The sequence below is a fragment of the Conger conger genome, chromosome 1, assembly GCF_963514075.1.
Source record: "Conger conger chromosome 1, fConCon1.1, whole genome shotgun sequence".
NCBI classification, from domain to species: Eukaryota; Metazoa; Chordata; class Actinopteri; order Anguilliformes; family Congridae; genus Conger; species Conger conger.
The window spans coordinates 20,925,038-20,942,186 of NC_083760.1; the positions used below are offsets into that span (position 1 = coordinate 20,925,038).

At 44.2% G+C, this 17,149-nt stretch overlaps 1 protein-coding gene across 2 annotated transcripts in view; it reads left to right on the top strand.

Moving 5' to 3' along the window:
• LOC133121589 (signal-induced proliferation-associated 1-like protein 1) overlaps positions 1-17,149 on the top strand; it is an 84,681-nt gene that overhangs the window by 21,764 nt on the left and 45,768 nt on the right. For both annotated transcript variants that reach the window (XM_061230881.1, XM_061230871.1), the window contains exon 2: positions 3,774-3,825. The gene's annotated coding sequence lies outside the window, so the exon portion shown is untranslated. The remainder of the gene's footprint in view (positions 1-3,773; positions 3,826-17,149) is intronic.

Below are 17,149 nucleotides of genomic sequence, written 5' to 3' on the forward strand. Positions count from 1 at the left end.
ATGCACAAGTCCTCGGTTGGGGATTCTTGGCTTGGCTTGGATTGTCCACTTTCCTTTAAAAATAAATAAATAAATGAAGGTGTTAATTGTGCTCTACTGTTCGGTGCCCTCTGAACCAGAAGCGGGAACATTGTCATATTGTACCTGCTCCTGTCTATTAATTCACTTCCATTCAGCCCTCTAGTCCTTTAATTGGTGCCACCGGTAACATCTAACTTTAATGTGGCCTGTTGAGCATTCATTTCTTGGCTTCCCAAGTCAGAAGAATGGCCTCTTGTGTTTTTAATTCTGAAACCGTTTCTTCACACTCCATCCCAATCAGTGTACCCACTTTCTCATCTGAGACAGGTTGAGCTGAAGGTCACCTCGGTGCATTTCCTGTTCCCAGGGCGGGGAAAAATGTGATGTTACCACTGGCGAATATCAATTTCCTTCTCATCTGGATTAAGATCACGACTGCCACCCCAGACCTCTCTGTGTCCTTGAATTTGATGTCTCAGCTGTGGTACGCTGTGAATAAATGGAACAGGGGCAGAGACGCCGAAAAGGCACGAGGAGGAAAGAGCCGCCTGGGTAGATATGACGTCTGTGTTATTTATCAGACACGGCGACTCCTTAACTCGGCCTTCAGAAGGACTAATGCCTTAAACAACCTGTCAAACAATGCATGCTAAATGTGTTCCATCTGAACATAAACCTTTTCTGGAAAGTCATATGTCATTGCTTTGTTTTAATAACTAAGAAAACAAAACCTTGTGAAATAATCATTGCTCAGAATAGTTGGTAGTCAGTGTTGGTTGTCAGTATCAAGTTATATTCCTGTGATTCAATATTGTAATTACATGTTGGGTTGCAGTGGAAAGAAATTGCAAATTTGGTTGTCTTTTCTGCCAATCTGTGCTTCCCCACATAAGAGCAGAATTAGGCAATTGTGGAAGAAAAAATACATGTACGTCTGTACAAAGAGTCTAGATAATGCAGACCACAGTGAATGAATGCTAGTAAGACCACAGTGCCTTAATATTAAATCATGTCACTTTCACTCAGCTAGCTAGCAAGGCCTTTGACAAACATGCCAAAAGAGATCAGATCTGTAGCAACATGCTATTGGGTTTTACATCAGCTGAAAACAGCCAGCTAACTAGCACTATCCAGTTTCAAATGGTAATGTTAATAGAAACTATGATGAAACTTGGAAGAATAATTAAAATAGTCAATTTTAGAGGACTACAAAATTGCAACATTATCACATTATTAGCATTCTATATTCTGACCTACATTGATCTATTTCAGGGCACATTGGATTATGCATCTGATTTATGAGCTTGATGGTCTAGAACATTTTGAGAGAACCTCTGGAAAATATATATGTGGCAGAGAGGACAAACAGTCCCCAGTGGTCTGCACTCTAAATAAAGGTGAAGGTGCTGGGACAAAAAGGAAAAATGTTTTCTCATCAGATTGTAAATTTTAAAACGGGTTGAAACTTCTAAATGGATATCACGAAAACAGCATTTTGCTTGGTAGAAAAAAAAACATACAGTTGACAAAATGGTTTTGATGCCTTTCATTTATGTTGCACTCAGTGTATTCTAATGTGCTTTAAAATGGCTGTGCTCCTTGCGCTTAGGTCAGACAGTCAGATTGGACTCTTCATCATTAACATGTGTCAGTGTCAGAGTACCTTCTGTAGAGTAGAGGTAGATGAGCTGATGGGGAATGATGGGATACTAGGTGAGCTGGAGAGTATATGGGGTTATAAGGAGACCTGAAATGCTTTGGGCTATGTGTGGGACCAGGTGGCTTTGTCCCTACTTTTTGTGATGTGTGCAAAAGAGCATTATATACACTATTTACATAAAGGTAAATCTGTGAATTACAGTGAATGGTGTAATTGTGGTATGTATTTAGCATCAGCAAAATTAGGGAAATGTAATTTCTTGCAATATTAACTTATATAAGTGTAAATACTTCCATCTATTTCTATGTGAGGATTGAATGGGGTAGTCTCAATTTATCCCATTTCATATTTTAGTCTCACTGTCTGTGTATATGGTGACATGGTAGTGCAGTGGATAACTCCATTGTCTCACGACAACAACGTCAACGGGTTGAATCCCGACTGGGGATCTTTCTGTGTGGCGTGCATCTTGCTTTCAGCTCTTAACCCGTCTACCGACCTTATCCCTTACCCAGTTTCCCTCCTTCTCCAGTACAATTTACTTGTAGGTAATACATTTTGGGGGGAGTAGAGGAGGGAAGTGGGCTGATGAGGCAGTGTTCCAGACCACACCCATACAATCCTGACATACAGAATTTATGTCTGACTTGACATGTGTTATTATAGTTATTTACGTTACTTTGAATAGATTTTTGTTGGATGTGTCGTGGATACATCCCGCTGTGATAATTTATGGTTATTTAAAAAAATTCCAGCCACATTACAGTTACTTTAAGGTAATGTTGGGTGGGGCTTTTTACGATTACAGTGAAATACAATGCACAATCCATATTGTAGTAGGCTGCATTCAATGGTAGAGGATGCCTAGATTTCATTGGATTTTCTGCAGACATCTGCTTTCCTGGTCTGGGACCTGAAAGTAGGCTACACGATGGTTAAAATATTCATGTGACTCATACGGTCTAATGTTTTGACTACCATTTTAATTTCATAGCATGGTCTGGAATCTGGAATTCAAACCACATGTTGGGCTTCGGAAGATTTGGTAGCGTTCCTTTATTTGGGGGAAATTCACTGCAGTCACAAGCCCTCCAATGTAGCTTTCTTTCAGTTCTCATCATCCTTGTGGCTGGCCATGCCATAAACCCTGCAGTAGCATGTAATTGTAACAGTAAGGACCTTTTGCAAGTAACCGGTAGAAAGAACCAGAGGTCTCTGGAAAGGGAACCCAACCCCAAAGAAAATGCACTGACCACATAGAGCCTGATTTATTGGGACCTTTAGCATGTGCAAAACCTTTTAGCATGCAAAAAACCTAAGAACACAACCAATGGTGCAAAGCAAACACTATAAACATTCATTGGTCATGTTGATTTTGCGTATACTGAAAAGGTCTTAGTGGTCACACTTGGAGTGGATAGCAAAATAATGATAATGAGAATCTTTGACATGAGAACATCTTGTTAATATACAGTGGCTTGAGAAAGTATTCAGACACCTTCACTTTTTGCATGTGCCAGTTTTATCGCAGAGGTCTACAGAGAGTTCCTTGGACTTCATGGCCTGGTTTTTGTCTTGACATGCAGTGTGAATTGTGGGACCTTATATACAGGCGTGTGTGCCTTTCTGAACTATGTCCAGTCAATACTCGTGGAAACTTGGAATGGGCAGCAGAAGGATGCTGGTTTGTCGTGGGCTCATTTGAGTGCATGTGGGGCCATGCAGTGTTAGAAGAAGTGCCCACACCGGACGTATGCTGCAAGTTTTCACTCGCTCCTCTCTCCTCCCTGTTTCCACACGCATTGTTTTTCATCCATGTTCACCACATTAATCTTCTTCAGTGGCTCCAGCCAGGAAGGTGTAGAGACCGGGTTTTTGTCATGGCGTGCCTCCATATGTCAGGGATGCGCATAAAGACCAAGTGTTGTAGAAGAAACCTGGCGCCACAAGATGATTCTCAGAAGTATTGACATTATATATTTATTTGTTTTGGCTGCGCACCAAACTGCGACAGCCTGTTTACGCAGTTTGTTTTCTTGTTTTGTCTGGTTTTGGGTTGACTCTTCTAAGCGGTCTTTAATTTTTCTTTCAGGTCCATCGGAGTTGAGGACCAGAGGAGCCCGAAACAAGGCAGAGAAATCCTTGTAAGTGCCACAGCCAGGCCTTTATAACTCCTAAAGCTTTTATGTTTGTCTGGACGGTATACACTTTAGAAGATTAGAAAATTAAACCTTGTTATTAGAAGATTAAACCTTGAGGACTCAAATTGATTATATGGGTGAATATTTACAGGCACATCTAACATGTTGAGAAAGTTCCCAGTTTCCTTCTTGTCTCTACTCTAGAATTTGATACTTCTACTTGAAAAGCATGGTTTCATTTTTCAACTGTTCAGACTTGTAGCTAGTACTGTGTGTTTCTGTGATAGCTCCGATAACTCTAAATTGCAGTTTTATTTTGGTCTTGGTTTTTAAACAATTGAAAGTTTCTGTGGGGAATTTCAGGTAATTGAAACTGAACTTTTGCAGGATTGTCATGCAATTGTTTCCTTGTTTATTATCCATTCATCCTGAACCATAAATTAGAAGTGGAGCTCTGCTTAAAATTGATACATTTGTTAGGACACAGGCTGTTCTCTTTGGGATGCTTGGCGCCATATAAAGTGAAATGTATCCAGATAAGGCGTCTAGAGCTGTCGTGTTGTGTCGCTTGCCAAAAGCGTAGTGAGTTCCTCGTTTTGACCCGCCGGGTGTTTTCTCAGGTAGGAAGTTGTATCCCACAATTCTCTGAGGCTTAATTATAACACTTTCTTCCTCGTTTGCTTGTCTTAGTGGCCTGAAATGTTTCGATGCGTTTCCTGTAGTCAACATCTGCACTGGAGGCTGGTTTTCAATAATTCAAGCTTGGGTGAAAAAAAGGGGTAACCCTCATTCATCAAAGAGAAGAGTACACCCACAGTGAGCTCACCAAGTAAGCTTATTGCCCCCTTCCTCCACATCACTGCTGCGGCCATAAAAAGCCTACTTATTGTCCTCTCCCTCAGCTTGCACCTTTTTAATCAACACTTGTGTTGTCAAATGAGCTGGCAGAGCTCCCCACTGCCTAGTGCAGTCTATAGTCAGGGGGGAGGGTGTGCTGTGATGCCATGGTAACGCATTCACATTTCAAGAGTTTGTCCAAACAGAAGGGGTGTTGAAAGGAATTTGTGCAGACTTGCCCATTGGCCACTAAGAGCTAGAACCTTACAATGGACTTGGGACCCCCCTGGGCCCAGTGAATCCAAATTGAATGTTGTTCGGTGGGAGTTGTGGGATTAACTTTTTCTAAAAACTTAATTCATGCGAACAACAGGAATGTAGTATCTGACTCTTCCCCTTCCCCATCAAATAATCTGCATAATATCGGGGTGCTATACTTTATGCACTTGTAGTGAAAATGGATGCCTTTTAGCCTCAATGTTCATAAGTTTTTTTTTTTTTTTTTTAAATCGCATTTCCTTAATGTGGTACACTTGGTTAATTTCATAAATTGCGACCTCAGTGCTGTTGTGCTTATGGAGGGCATAATAAAAATGCCTTGATATTTTTAACTTAGCTAACTAGCTTATCTTTAGCAGCAGGCAGGCGGAAGGCGGGCCTAAACAGTGCGGGTGCAGACAGGAGTGGGTCAAAACGTCACGGAAGCGAGTGGGAACAGGGAATAAAAAACAGCTCCATTCAGGGCTCTACTACAAGGTAGTGGAGGTGACCCTTCCGTACGACTCCAGGTCTCGCAGGCAATCATGCAGCTGAGAGGGACGAGACCATCCGCCCTCACTTCACATGACTCTCAGTGAAAAATGAGCCTGCCATCCCCAGCATTACGATGGGATACTCACGTCCAAGCCACTCAGTAAATATGCCCATTACATGGCCTCATTACTTGGTTTTTAGGATTAGGCTTTTGATACCCAGTTTCTAAAGCTGGCACAGTAACAAAACCATTATTGACTTTCTGGGATTACAGGCATGTAGGTGCACGTTTCATATTATTTTGAGCGCCGGCCAGGTCTGTGAATTAGTACAGGTAGTACATTTCCTCGTTTCTACCCGCCTCCTGTATCAGCAGCTTATTGCGCCAGAGCTGGGATCAGCAGGTTGTGTTAGGTGACATAATTCCCGTAACGTTTGTGTGTGTGTGTGTAGGTTGGGTTCGTCGGGTGGGTGTGAGAGGAGATTACTGTTGTCCAGCTGATAAAAAAATTCTTAGAAGGGCCACCATTTGATAGGAAGATCAGATATTGATGGTGGTAATTATTTTTAAGGGAATTCACCTGCCAGCAGGCTTGATTTTATTTCTAAATTTTTTTGCCTTTTCTCAATTTGGAATGCCCTAATGTGCATCAGCGTGCATAACTGGAGCCCTGGCTATCGATTTGAGAAAGCACAGATAAGCACTCTCTTCTGAAGCATGTGACGTCAAGTGCTAGTGTACTCCTTATCACGCCACAGATTGTGAGTCAGACTCGCACAGAGGTGAGGTGGAGCGAGACATTTCACGCGCAGCTGAATCGACAGACTTACAGTTGCCCCACTTGACCAACATCGGTCACTGGAGAGCAAGGAGACCGGGAATCCCTGTCGACCGGACCCTCCCTAACTCTAAGTGATGCTAGTGGTGACAATTATGCGTCAAGCTACCGGCCACGCTCGTCACGGGCAGCCGGGATTCGACACCGGACCGTGGCGCTCAGAACCACCCAGCAGCCCCAAGCAGGCAATATTTCATTTATTTTTCCAGAAACGTCATTATGGAAATTTCAGTGGTTGAGGCACCCTGCATAATCATCAGAGTCATTTGAGAATAATTAAAAATGATTCATTTTCCATGTTTGTTCAGTAGAGAGGCAATTATTGTCTCCTAGAAGCAGAGCAGCTATTTGATGTGTTTGAAGCTGTGTGTTAATTAATGAATCTCCTCCTATTTATTGTAAGGGCTAGCTCGTCTCCGGTGTGTTGGGTCGGTTTCTTCCTGTGCATTCGTATTGCTGGGGTATGGCTGTAGTGTAGGTAATTTCCTCTCGTGCTGTGGAAAAGTCTCTTATGGGAAAATGTTTCTTGAATAGATGTATTTTGAGCGTCTTGATGAACGTATCTTTTTCACGCTAAGCTGTGTGCGTCTGAGGGAGGGAATCCAGGTGCCTCAGTGGGGAATTTACCCGGTTTACCCCCAGCTCCTTTTGTGCCAGGTCATCAAAGCAACACCGGAGTTCCTCTTCCCTCATTGGTCCATCCGCAAATCTTCCATGACAGGCCCTGTCAGACTGTCAGAATGAGCCACATTACGGCCTCTTTCCTCGATGGCTGAGGATTTGTGGAAGTAAAGTGTAAAAGAACTGCACCACCACAATGTGAAATACAGGCTTACAGGGTTATGGTAAACAGAGCATTAGACAAAATGCGTTGTAATGACTGCGATCAAGGAGAATAATGGGCTTCTTATCCACGGCCTCCGGGAACGAGCTTAATCGGCTTATTTCTTATTTTTCTGATAAATTACAGACAATCTGTTCCTTTTGATTGTCGGTACATGGCAGGGTTCCAGGAATGCTTGATCAGCTGACAAAGATTTATGAATAGTTTATTCCCCCCCCCCCCCCCTTTAAATGTGCTATGCTGTCCTACATTAAGAGGTTTAGTAAACCACTAGGGTGGCCATGCTTTTAAAAGCTGGGTTGATTGGTGTTTGTGTCAAAATGCATATAATAACCCTGTGGATGAAATGAATGAAAATTGCGCAGGCACTTTTGAAAAATGCCTGGTTTAAGTGCCATTGTTAGCAAATTATCTTTCTTGATGCATAAACTGCAGCTGTAGAAATGGTTGGCTACTTGTTTCCCCCACAACGTGTACACTACATCTAAGCTCTTAAAGAGTGGAGTTAGATTGTTAATGTGTGGCTTTAACATGCAGTCTACGGGCACACAATCAACCAGCGAGAGTATATATGTGTGTGTATGTGACCTATGAACAACATCGGAGTCTGGATATCTTATTTTCAGGTTGTTCTACAGGCTAAACTAAAAGTCATTGTATTTCATTGGATCTCTGGCAATTGGGGGGGGGGTGGGAGTAGATTCAGCTGTAAATTACGCTGCTACAGTATGGAACTCAAACCACTGTGCTGCTGCCAAATAGTAGATATAAAAATAATTGTTTCTTCTGAATATTTTTTCTGCAGGAACATTTGTCAGGTGGCAGAGATGGTTGATCCGAGACTGTGACACTCGTCCATGCCCCACAGCATGGTGCCTTAACCAAATGAGCCAGAGCTGTTATCATGTACCGACTAGCTAGCTGGAAAAACTGCATTCTTCTTATTTAAACAAGGACTAACAATACAGACATGTAACAATGCATGATGCATTTAGTTTATTTTCATTGATTTATTCACATCAATGTCCAGAATATTGAAAATGAAAACAGGAAAAATCCACAGCAAGCTTTCGGAAGCAGCCCAATTGTTATTTTATTTTATTTAACCTTTATTTAGCCAGGTTAGTCTCATTGAGATTAAGAAATCTCTTTATCAAGAGAGACCTGACCAAGGAAAACAACACAAAATTACAGACACGCATAATTACATCATAATACATTGCATTAGTACATGTAAAGGAATCGAAATATTTAAGACAACATTATTTTTAACAATATTACCACTTATGGGTCAAAACATTTACAGACCTGCATTTCATTTTCCTCCATGTCTTTTACCCTAGCTTTAAAATGATTTCGCATGATAAGCTCCTGCGGTTTCATTCAATGAGATGTGAAAGTGGCAGGTTGGGGGGGTTGGGGTCTGTAGCCTGAAGTGACGGCAAAACCATGGATCACCAGGCCTCCCAGTGGGAAGTGGGAAATATGGGATTCCTCTGGAAATGAACTGGGTTTAGCAGGCCTGTTTACCCAGTCGCGCGTCTCCAGATGTGCGCCCGTCGTAAGGGCAGGCCGTTTCAAGCCCCATTACTCACCGTTCTGCTGTGGGGTGGGAGCGGGGTTCCTCGCGGTCATCTGGCCTTGCTGCCACATTATGGTCCATCGCAGGCACCGGGACGAGTCGGCGCCCCGCCCGTTCTTGCTCGCTCGGTCTTTGCAGCAGGGATCTGCTGCGGTGGCGTATTTCTGTCCTGCCTCGCGGTCCTGGAATTAATCAGTTGAAGTGTTTAAATGTGCCAATGTGAATCCCTCCAAACGCCATTACGCATCACGTGTTCCGTTTGGAACACAGAAGCGCATGTGCCAACAGATGCAGTTGTCTGCTACGGCTACTGAATGCTAATGATTGTACATTTCGTGCAGATGTTCTGCTTGGTTTACCATGTCCGATATTGTCATGGTTATAGGCCTATTACAGAAATGTCTGCACCAGCACATATTCCATGGATGCAATTAAAATAACATGGTAATGTTGTGGTGGTTGACTTGGAATTGGCGCTTGGAATGCATGGTTTTCAGAGCAGAGCACATTCTCGGTGCATGTGGACTTTAGTATTACCCTCTAACTGCACCACTTGCATCATCAAAGCAGTTGAAGCAGTGTGAACTGTCTTAATTTTGAGCTTCCATGATGAACACAGCGTGGCTGTTCCTTCATTAAAATGGCCAATGGGACAACAGGGCTCTCGCCACATTGAGCGAGCAGGCTGTTTTCATGCATGTTCTGCAGTTCTCTTGAGGGTCTCCACAGTGCAGATTCCTTAGGACCCTTCTATTCACACTGGATATCGAGGGCTGGTCCTGGATCCAGTCTCATGAGCCACCAGAAAGTGCTTGCGCCAGCCCCACTGCAGTGACCAGTCTTCAGTATTGACTGTATTGAGTGTGACTGTTGCTTTTGGGGTATATTTAGTAACCACTGAGCCAAAATGCATTAAGGGGATATTTTCTTCGTTCAATGAAAATATGAATAGGCTTTCCTAACGCTGCAGGTCACCTGGTGCTCCCTCTTCAGGACACCCTGAGAGGAAGGGGTGAGATGCACTTCCTGTGGGGGGATGATGGTGTGTGGCCTCCAGGCTGACCCGTGCTAACCGGGAAGGAAGAGCCTCGGCTGAGCCAGCGTCCAGACAACTGGTTGGCCTGCTGCAGCCTGAATGTTTAAACAGCTGTCAGATACTGACAGTGTTCCCATAGTCCAACTGTACCGGAATTTGCCAGAAACAAGGCGAGGGAGACGGGTCAGGCCATCGATTCCCTCAAAAATTCCAGCGCAGTGCATAATGCTTTGTTAATAGCCCGGCTATCCACTGACCCCCCGCGACGGAGGCCGCCAGTCTCTTGACTCTGTGGCACAGTATTGCAGTGAATTACAGCAGCTTAAGAAACAGTCAATCTGCGCTGTGGGCAACAAGGTTTTTAGGTAATCCAACTGCCTTTTAAAGTCTTAACTTAAAGGATATACAGCCCACCCATAACTCCTTTTAATACACTACCGCAGGCTATTTTTGTGAGCAGATTAAATATTTTAAGACGGCACGGCACAACCCCACAGCCCTCCCTGCGATTGTGTGGCTGTTGCCGGTCCTGTGTCCTCTGGTTCGGGCGGGGGGTGGGGGTTGTTGATGGAGCGCGTTTTCGTGCCCTCGCCTCAGCCGCGATGGGGTGGGTGTGCTCGATCATTACGGGATCCCCGCAGACCAGGCCGAGTGGAAAAATGCCTGGGATTCTTCCGCTGCCCTCGGTCCAGTCTTAACCCTGGAAATGCTCTGTGCTCCGCGCGTGGAATTCAACATCAGTCGGGAATGCAATTTATAGCTTAGCAGATGCTCTCAGCCAAGGCGAATTTCACAGCTCGCAGTTCGCTTGTGTTACCATGTTGCGTAGTTTCCGAAGCCATTCAAGAACAGTAACGGAAACTCGCAGTGTTCCGACACCAAGTTAGCTCACTATGTTTCGAACAGTGCATTTCATGACAAATAAATAAAGAATTACTTCCAGATCAGCTTTGGTTTGTGTGTAAAGTATAATTCGTCTCGTTTTCATAAAAACTTGGTACGAGTCATATACTCGATCCATTTCAGCATACAGTGACATGGTAACAGTACTCCACTGTGACATTGTGGTGGGGAAGCTGTTGCTAACTGGAGACTACGAACCAGGCAGGCTTATACGGCGGTGTTCGAACCATCGTGAGCTAATGTGGCCTTTCAAACTCAGGGATGTTGTGCAATTACTTGTCGTTTTCTCTATAATTATTGGTTCAAATCACATCAATCAATGTATTTTACTGTCAACTGGGATAGCCAATAAGCAACCACAATCACAGACCACATTCCTCAGGAGAAAAACTACCATTGTACGGACGTTAACTTCTGGTGGAAGTGGCCGCTTCCCCATGTTCTGCTCTGAACACGGCAAATTTACGTTACTCAGTTTCCCAGTGTGTAATGCAACTGGTATTCAGTCCTGAATCCCCTCTGGCTCTCCTCCCCTGCTGCACCTTGCTGCGGTCTGCATCCTGGCAGGGCAGGGCTGTTGGTAATGACTTTCATGTGGTGGGAAAGGGACACAGTTCACGTCTGGGTTGTATCGGAGCAGCTTGGTCTGAGAAGAGGAGCGGGGCAGGTTGATGAGTAGCTTTCCGAGGCCGCCGGCAGCTGTTTCTGCAGAGCGTGTAATCTCAGCGTCTCAGGGGTGGGGGGACGGAGACAGAGTTAATGAGGGACTTAATGGGAGCCTGAGCCGGTTTGAGTCGGCGTGTGAGCGCGCGGCTCTCTTAGCCGGCTGGCTGCGTATACTGAGGCACACACAATCAGAGGAACACATTGTGAAGTGGGTCAAGATTATTAAACTGGCCCACCTGTAATTGGCAAATTGAACTCTGGGATGAAATCAGTGATGTAAAATTGGATGTTTTTCATTAGCACTGAAACGGCGGGGGGAAGCTCTTCATTTGTTCATATGCCTGGAGCCAGTTGACCTTTCCATGTCTTCCATTCTGAGGATGGGGCAGGGTAGGGTGTCTCAATGTGAGCAAAGAAATTCCCATCAGCAATTCCCATCCGCCTCGGTGAGGATGCTCAGCCTAATATCTGCTTCGTGCTGGAATTGAATTTGATTTCCTATCTGCCTGTCGTTTTGTGTACAACTCCCCTGTGCCAGCGTTTGAATCTTAACACACAGTCAGTTCTTAATCTTAAATTCAGGGCACGTTTTTGCTTTCCCTGGGGGCTGTCCCTGTTTCTGCAGCCCCCTGAACGCTGGTGATATGGCAGATGGGTGCAGATGCAAACAGCTCAACAGGAGGGGCTGTGATTATCTCAGCTCATTCCTTTAGTATTCCTCAACCCAGCAAGAGAACCTGTCTAACCGATCGTTCAACAAGGTAGCCCTTTATTTATTTGCACACGCATAACATCAACCACAATAACAACGCAAAACAAAAGGTACTTGTGCTGGTGAGGTAAAAACCCACAGGGTTATGAACCACCCTCACCATTTACCATTTTTCAAGACTCATGACTGTTTAGATGCATTGTGATGCCTTTCTATGGGTTTTCTATAAGGCGCCTTAGTCCATAATGGGTTAAGTTTCTGGAGCTGCGGTTCAATAGGGGCGACAGGAGCTCTGTGGGCAGCCCGGTGGTTTCCTGGATGGAGGTAGACCCTGTTTGCTCAGGCTGCCCGTTAGCTTGCTGGCTAGCAGGAAGGGGAAGCTGACTGCTCTCTCACACACAGCCCAACCCTGCTGCCACACTGCTTCTCTGTTTGTTCCGGCCCCCCTCGGTCCTGCGGCTCGAAGGAAATCGCAACGGTGAGAGAAAACAGGAGGGGTTTGTTTGTCCTGGCTCTCGGCCCTGCCATCCCCACGCGCAGTGCATTCTGGGCCAGGGAAGATGAGAGGTGAACGGGCCAGACTACACCCCCCCCCCCCCCCCCCTGTTTTATCACTCGGAGGACTGGAGGCTTTGTTTGCTTGATTTTTTCACTCAGACATTTGGGTTCTATCTGACTCATGGCTGCTCTCCTCCACCCCCCTCCCTCGTCCTGCATTTCACAGAAAAAACAGGTGTAGTTAAACTGTAACCAAGTCTGCACTGCGTTCAGTTCAGTCTTCAAACACACTCACTTTTTTCCAAGCACTCCTTTCTCCTTCCGGAACACTCCCTTTCTGAACACACCTTTTATTTTGCACTTCCTTTAAAGTATATTTTCTGTGTTCAGCAAATGCTAATGTAAACAGTCATTTTTGTTCAAAATGTCGGTAAAGGCACCACAACCCCAGACTGGGCTAATCATTGCCCGTTTGGGTCTGGGCTATTTCATTAGCAAACAGTGACTCCGTTTGTAGCACACTAGTGGCCTTTTTGGAAGTGCATTTCAAATTGCCTTGGATGTCAGTCTGAATTACTTTGTGTTTGTATGAAGTGAGCTGTTCAAATCAGTGTTTTACAAAGAATCTGCAATTGCTTTTCTAATTGCAGAGCTATAAAAACTACCCATAGTGCCCTAGTAGTATAGTAGAATTGGTGTTATGACATACCCTTTGAAATGCAACGCCATTATCCCAATTTAGTTGCCATTTAGCAATCTGTGATATCAGCTTCCTAATGACTTTTATTCCTCCTTTTTAATCCACAACATGCCTGAAGCCATCTGTATTTTATGCTCTGGTAGTTTCAACTATTACTTTTTTAGAAGCAAATTAATATGTGCTGAAATCGGCTTAGCACTCTCCAGCACATATGAGCCTAATGAAAATGCTGTAATTGAAAAAAATCTAATAGCCATAAATCTATTGTATCTTGCCCCTTTTGGATCAAGCAAGTGTAATTTAGTTCTTTCCCTTGTGGCCATAGGTATGATTTCATCCATGTTTTGTTGAATAGCAGCATATTAGCTGGCTATATTCAAGGCAGTATTAAAAGGATGATGTTAGCATAATAAACAACATGTCAGGAGAGCTGACAGAGCCGCTTTTAGCACAATTAAAAATCTGAGGAGCATAAAGGTCGCCTCTGTCTAGTACCGTGAACTCCAAACTAAGCTGGTGATGTGAAAAAGCTTTGACATGCGGACATGTAAAAGTTTGACATGTAGTTTGTCACTGACAGAGATACTTCAGACACACTTTCTGTCTCTTTCTGTCTTACACACACTTACACAGACACACGCGCATACACGCATACACACATGCACACAGTACACATACACACACACACACACACACACACACACACAGCGCACACACATGCTCGCCCATGCATGCACGCACAAACACACACACACACACACAGCCTTGCTCTGCCCTGCTCTGTGGACTGAAGTGGGCGGTTTGGCAGCGTCCCAGGATAGAGGGGCACAGCAGTCCCAGCAGGGCCAGTCAGTGATTGCTCTCCACTCGACCTTGTGCCTCAGGAACAGCCTGTCTCTGTTTGGAACAGAATAACACAATGCTGAACAGAACCAACCATTTGCCTAGTAAACAAGCAAACAAGCTAAAAAGACATGTACATGACTCGGGACACCAGTGTACAAGCGTGATCACCCGCACACAGAACTGCCTCATACAGTGCTTCAAGCCCATTTTAAGCCATAAGCAAGCACAGTTTACACTGTGATTGGCCTGCCTCTTCTTCAGTATCTGATATGTTTGCCTTGCTCTGACGCAAGCACATACACACATACACACATGCACGCATGCACACAAACACACACATGCGCAAACGCTCACAGACACACACACACACAGACATTCTTTCTCTCTCACACAGCCTCGTCCTCTTGGCCTTGGCAGGAATTGAGCACGCCTGCCTAGCAGCTCTGTCCACGCGTTGTCTAAAACGAGCTCCCATTTGTTTGGTTTGCGAATTACTGTCATCTTAAAGAGATTTGATAGCAGCTTGTGGAAAAGCCTCATCTTTGGCTGGCCACCAGGTTTACGTATGTGAAAGGCCTGGAATTACATGGTGCGCGGTGCCTTTTCAGCCCCCCTGTCACTGCGTTAATTACACAGCCGGGCTATCGCGGCTATTTCGGGCTCCCCGTCCCTCCCCCCCCGCTCCCTTCCCCGTCCGTGTTGCCAGGACCACGGGGGGAAGCGAGGATGTGTTTGTTGACCGAGCGCAACACAATGACATATCCCAATTTAACATGTTGCATGTAAGGACTTGAAGAGACCAGTCTCCCCAGTTGTTTGTGTGGAAGCAGGTGCTCCCAAAGTGCTATAATGGCCTTCTAATGAGGATTCTCATAACTCTCATAACTAGCACCAGGAACAACTGAAGCAAATAGGCTGGTTGGTTTAACCACAACATCGACGACCATTGAGCTTGTTTAGGTTTTATAATTGTCCCATTGGCCAGTGTTATGGTATGTAACATCTCATTGGTTCCTGTGATAAGTTTGGGTGAATTCCACCTTCAGTCAATTCACAAAATGAATTGAATTCCAAATCATCAATTAAAAAGTCATATAGGCATTTTTAAGTTCATGAATTTCAGTTAATTTTGTGAATTGAAAATGGAATTTAACCCAACCCTGGTAATAATAGCTATTATTTTCTCAGAGGAAGTAAAAAAGCTTTTAATGTTCAGTCCCAAATCCCTGAAAATGTAGACCTGAACATAAATTCCCAGAAGCCTTACTTGATCTGACCAAACAAAATTAGAGTGGTAATGTTGGGGTGGTAAGCTGGAAACTCACCATGACTATATACATTTTAGTAATTGACATTTGTTACAATTAATTCCTGTATATTCATGCCAAACCCCAGTGAGTTATGGGCGCTGATAGATTCAGACTTCAACTGCAACCATATCTTTCCAGAGATTTCAATTTCAATAGAATATGTACATCGAATCGATACAGATAAAACAATTATCTGGTGTGCTGCAAAGACAGGGCACAAACAAAATGTCAATAATTTCTTGCAAATAAGAGAGTGGGGGAGAGTGACAGCACTTCCGCCAATTAGTTATTGGACAGACGAAGGCCTCGTTTCAGATTCTTGTCAAAATTGTTTTTATTTCATTGATTAAATAAATCAAATTGCTGATGGCAGGATGTCTTTCTTTTATGGGGCCGTTTAAAATTGCAATATGTTCTGTTATTGCACATTCTGTTAGTGCATCTCCCATAATTGGCTTTACTCAGATATTTTGAATTTAGTATTTCATAAATAATGAATACTCCCTTTAAGTCTGATTAAGTTTTTGAAATAAGGTTTTGTTGTAGGTACTGTGTGCAGAATGTCAAAGTAGAAAAATATCTTTATTTTGACAGAGCACTGATGGAAAAAAGTGCTTAAGAAGATAACATTGATTCCCCAGTTTCTTTAATTTTGATATTTTTATACAGCTTTATTTATTTAATTACCGATACTAGGGGCCTGTCTGATGGGGAAATATTGGGATCTCTTAAAGATGGATGGATTTTTCTTTCTTTTTATTTATTTATGACTGAGTCTTTGGAGACAGAAAGGAATGAACTGGAACTAGCTGTCAGGGTTTTTCTTGTTGAACTTGAGGGAGACGTGTCCTACTTAACACTTCCACAGTTCTTCTGAAGTCACAGCAGTTTATTTTTTTCCTGCCTCCTCTGCGATTGTTTCTTCCCCCTCACACAAAGCAAAAGCTTACTGATGCGGGAAGCTCTCTGAACACGGTTTCTCAGCGAGATGGATTTTGAACGCTAACCAGCGAAAACGCAAATACTTCACATCGAGCACGCTCGGTAGGTTTATCGTTTCCTAAACGAAGAGGCTATAAATAAGCCATCGCGCCACGAGTGAAGCCAGTGCGCTGACCCAGTAATTTCAAATGATGCTTCCTTCATTACCTCCATCACCAGTGGTATGGATTGTATTAGGCCCATTTGAAATGACCCAGTTGCTGCTGCACTTAAGCCAGGGCCCAGGAGTTGCGCGGAGTGAGTGATGGCTGGACCTGGCCTCTCTCAGAAGCACTTTGTTAGTTTACAGGAGCAGAAAGCTCTCATAGACAGATAGAGGAGTGGAGTGCAGCCCCAAGCCGCCCTGATTTCAGGACGGATTGTCGACGTCACTTTTAGCTTCGGCACTTTTGCAGCCATTTGTAAACTCTTCTGGTCCTTCTTTCGGAGGAAGATTATGAAGCAAGGAAAGCTTATGAAAGTCTTCGGATCTGATTGCGTGAAATTGGATATCGCCGCGAGGCACTTTGTGTTTTATATTTGGGCCCAGCAATTTTCGCTGTTTCGTGAAGTCCTGGTTTCTGGTGGAGCTTAGGTCGATCTGGATTGCCGAGCTAGGTTGTACATGGGGCGGTAAGTCTTTGGGGGACGCCTCTGTTCCTGTTCCCCTCCAGCCTTCAGCTTTGATCTTCCACCAGCACACCCTGGACTCTGACAGTGAAGCCCACCTGTATGACCAAACAGAGACGCTGGGGAGTTTGGGTCACCGGCTTAGGGTCTGCCACCCTCAGACCCCCAAAAAACAACCAAACTTTCTACT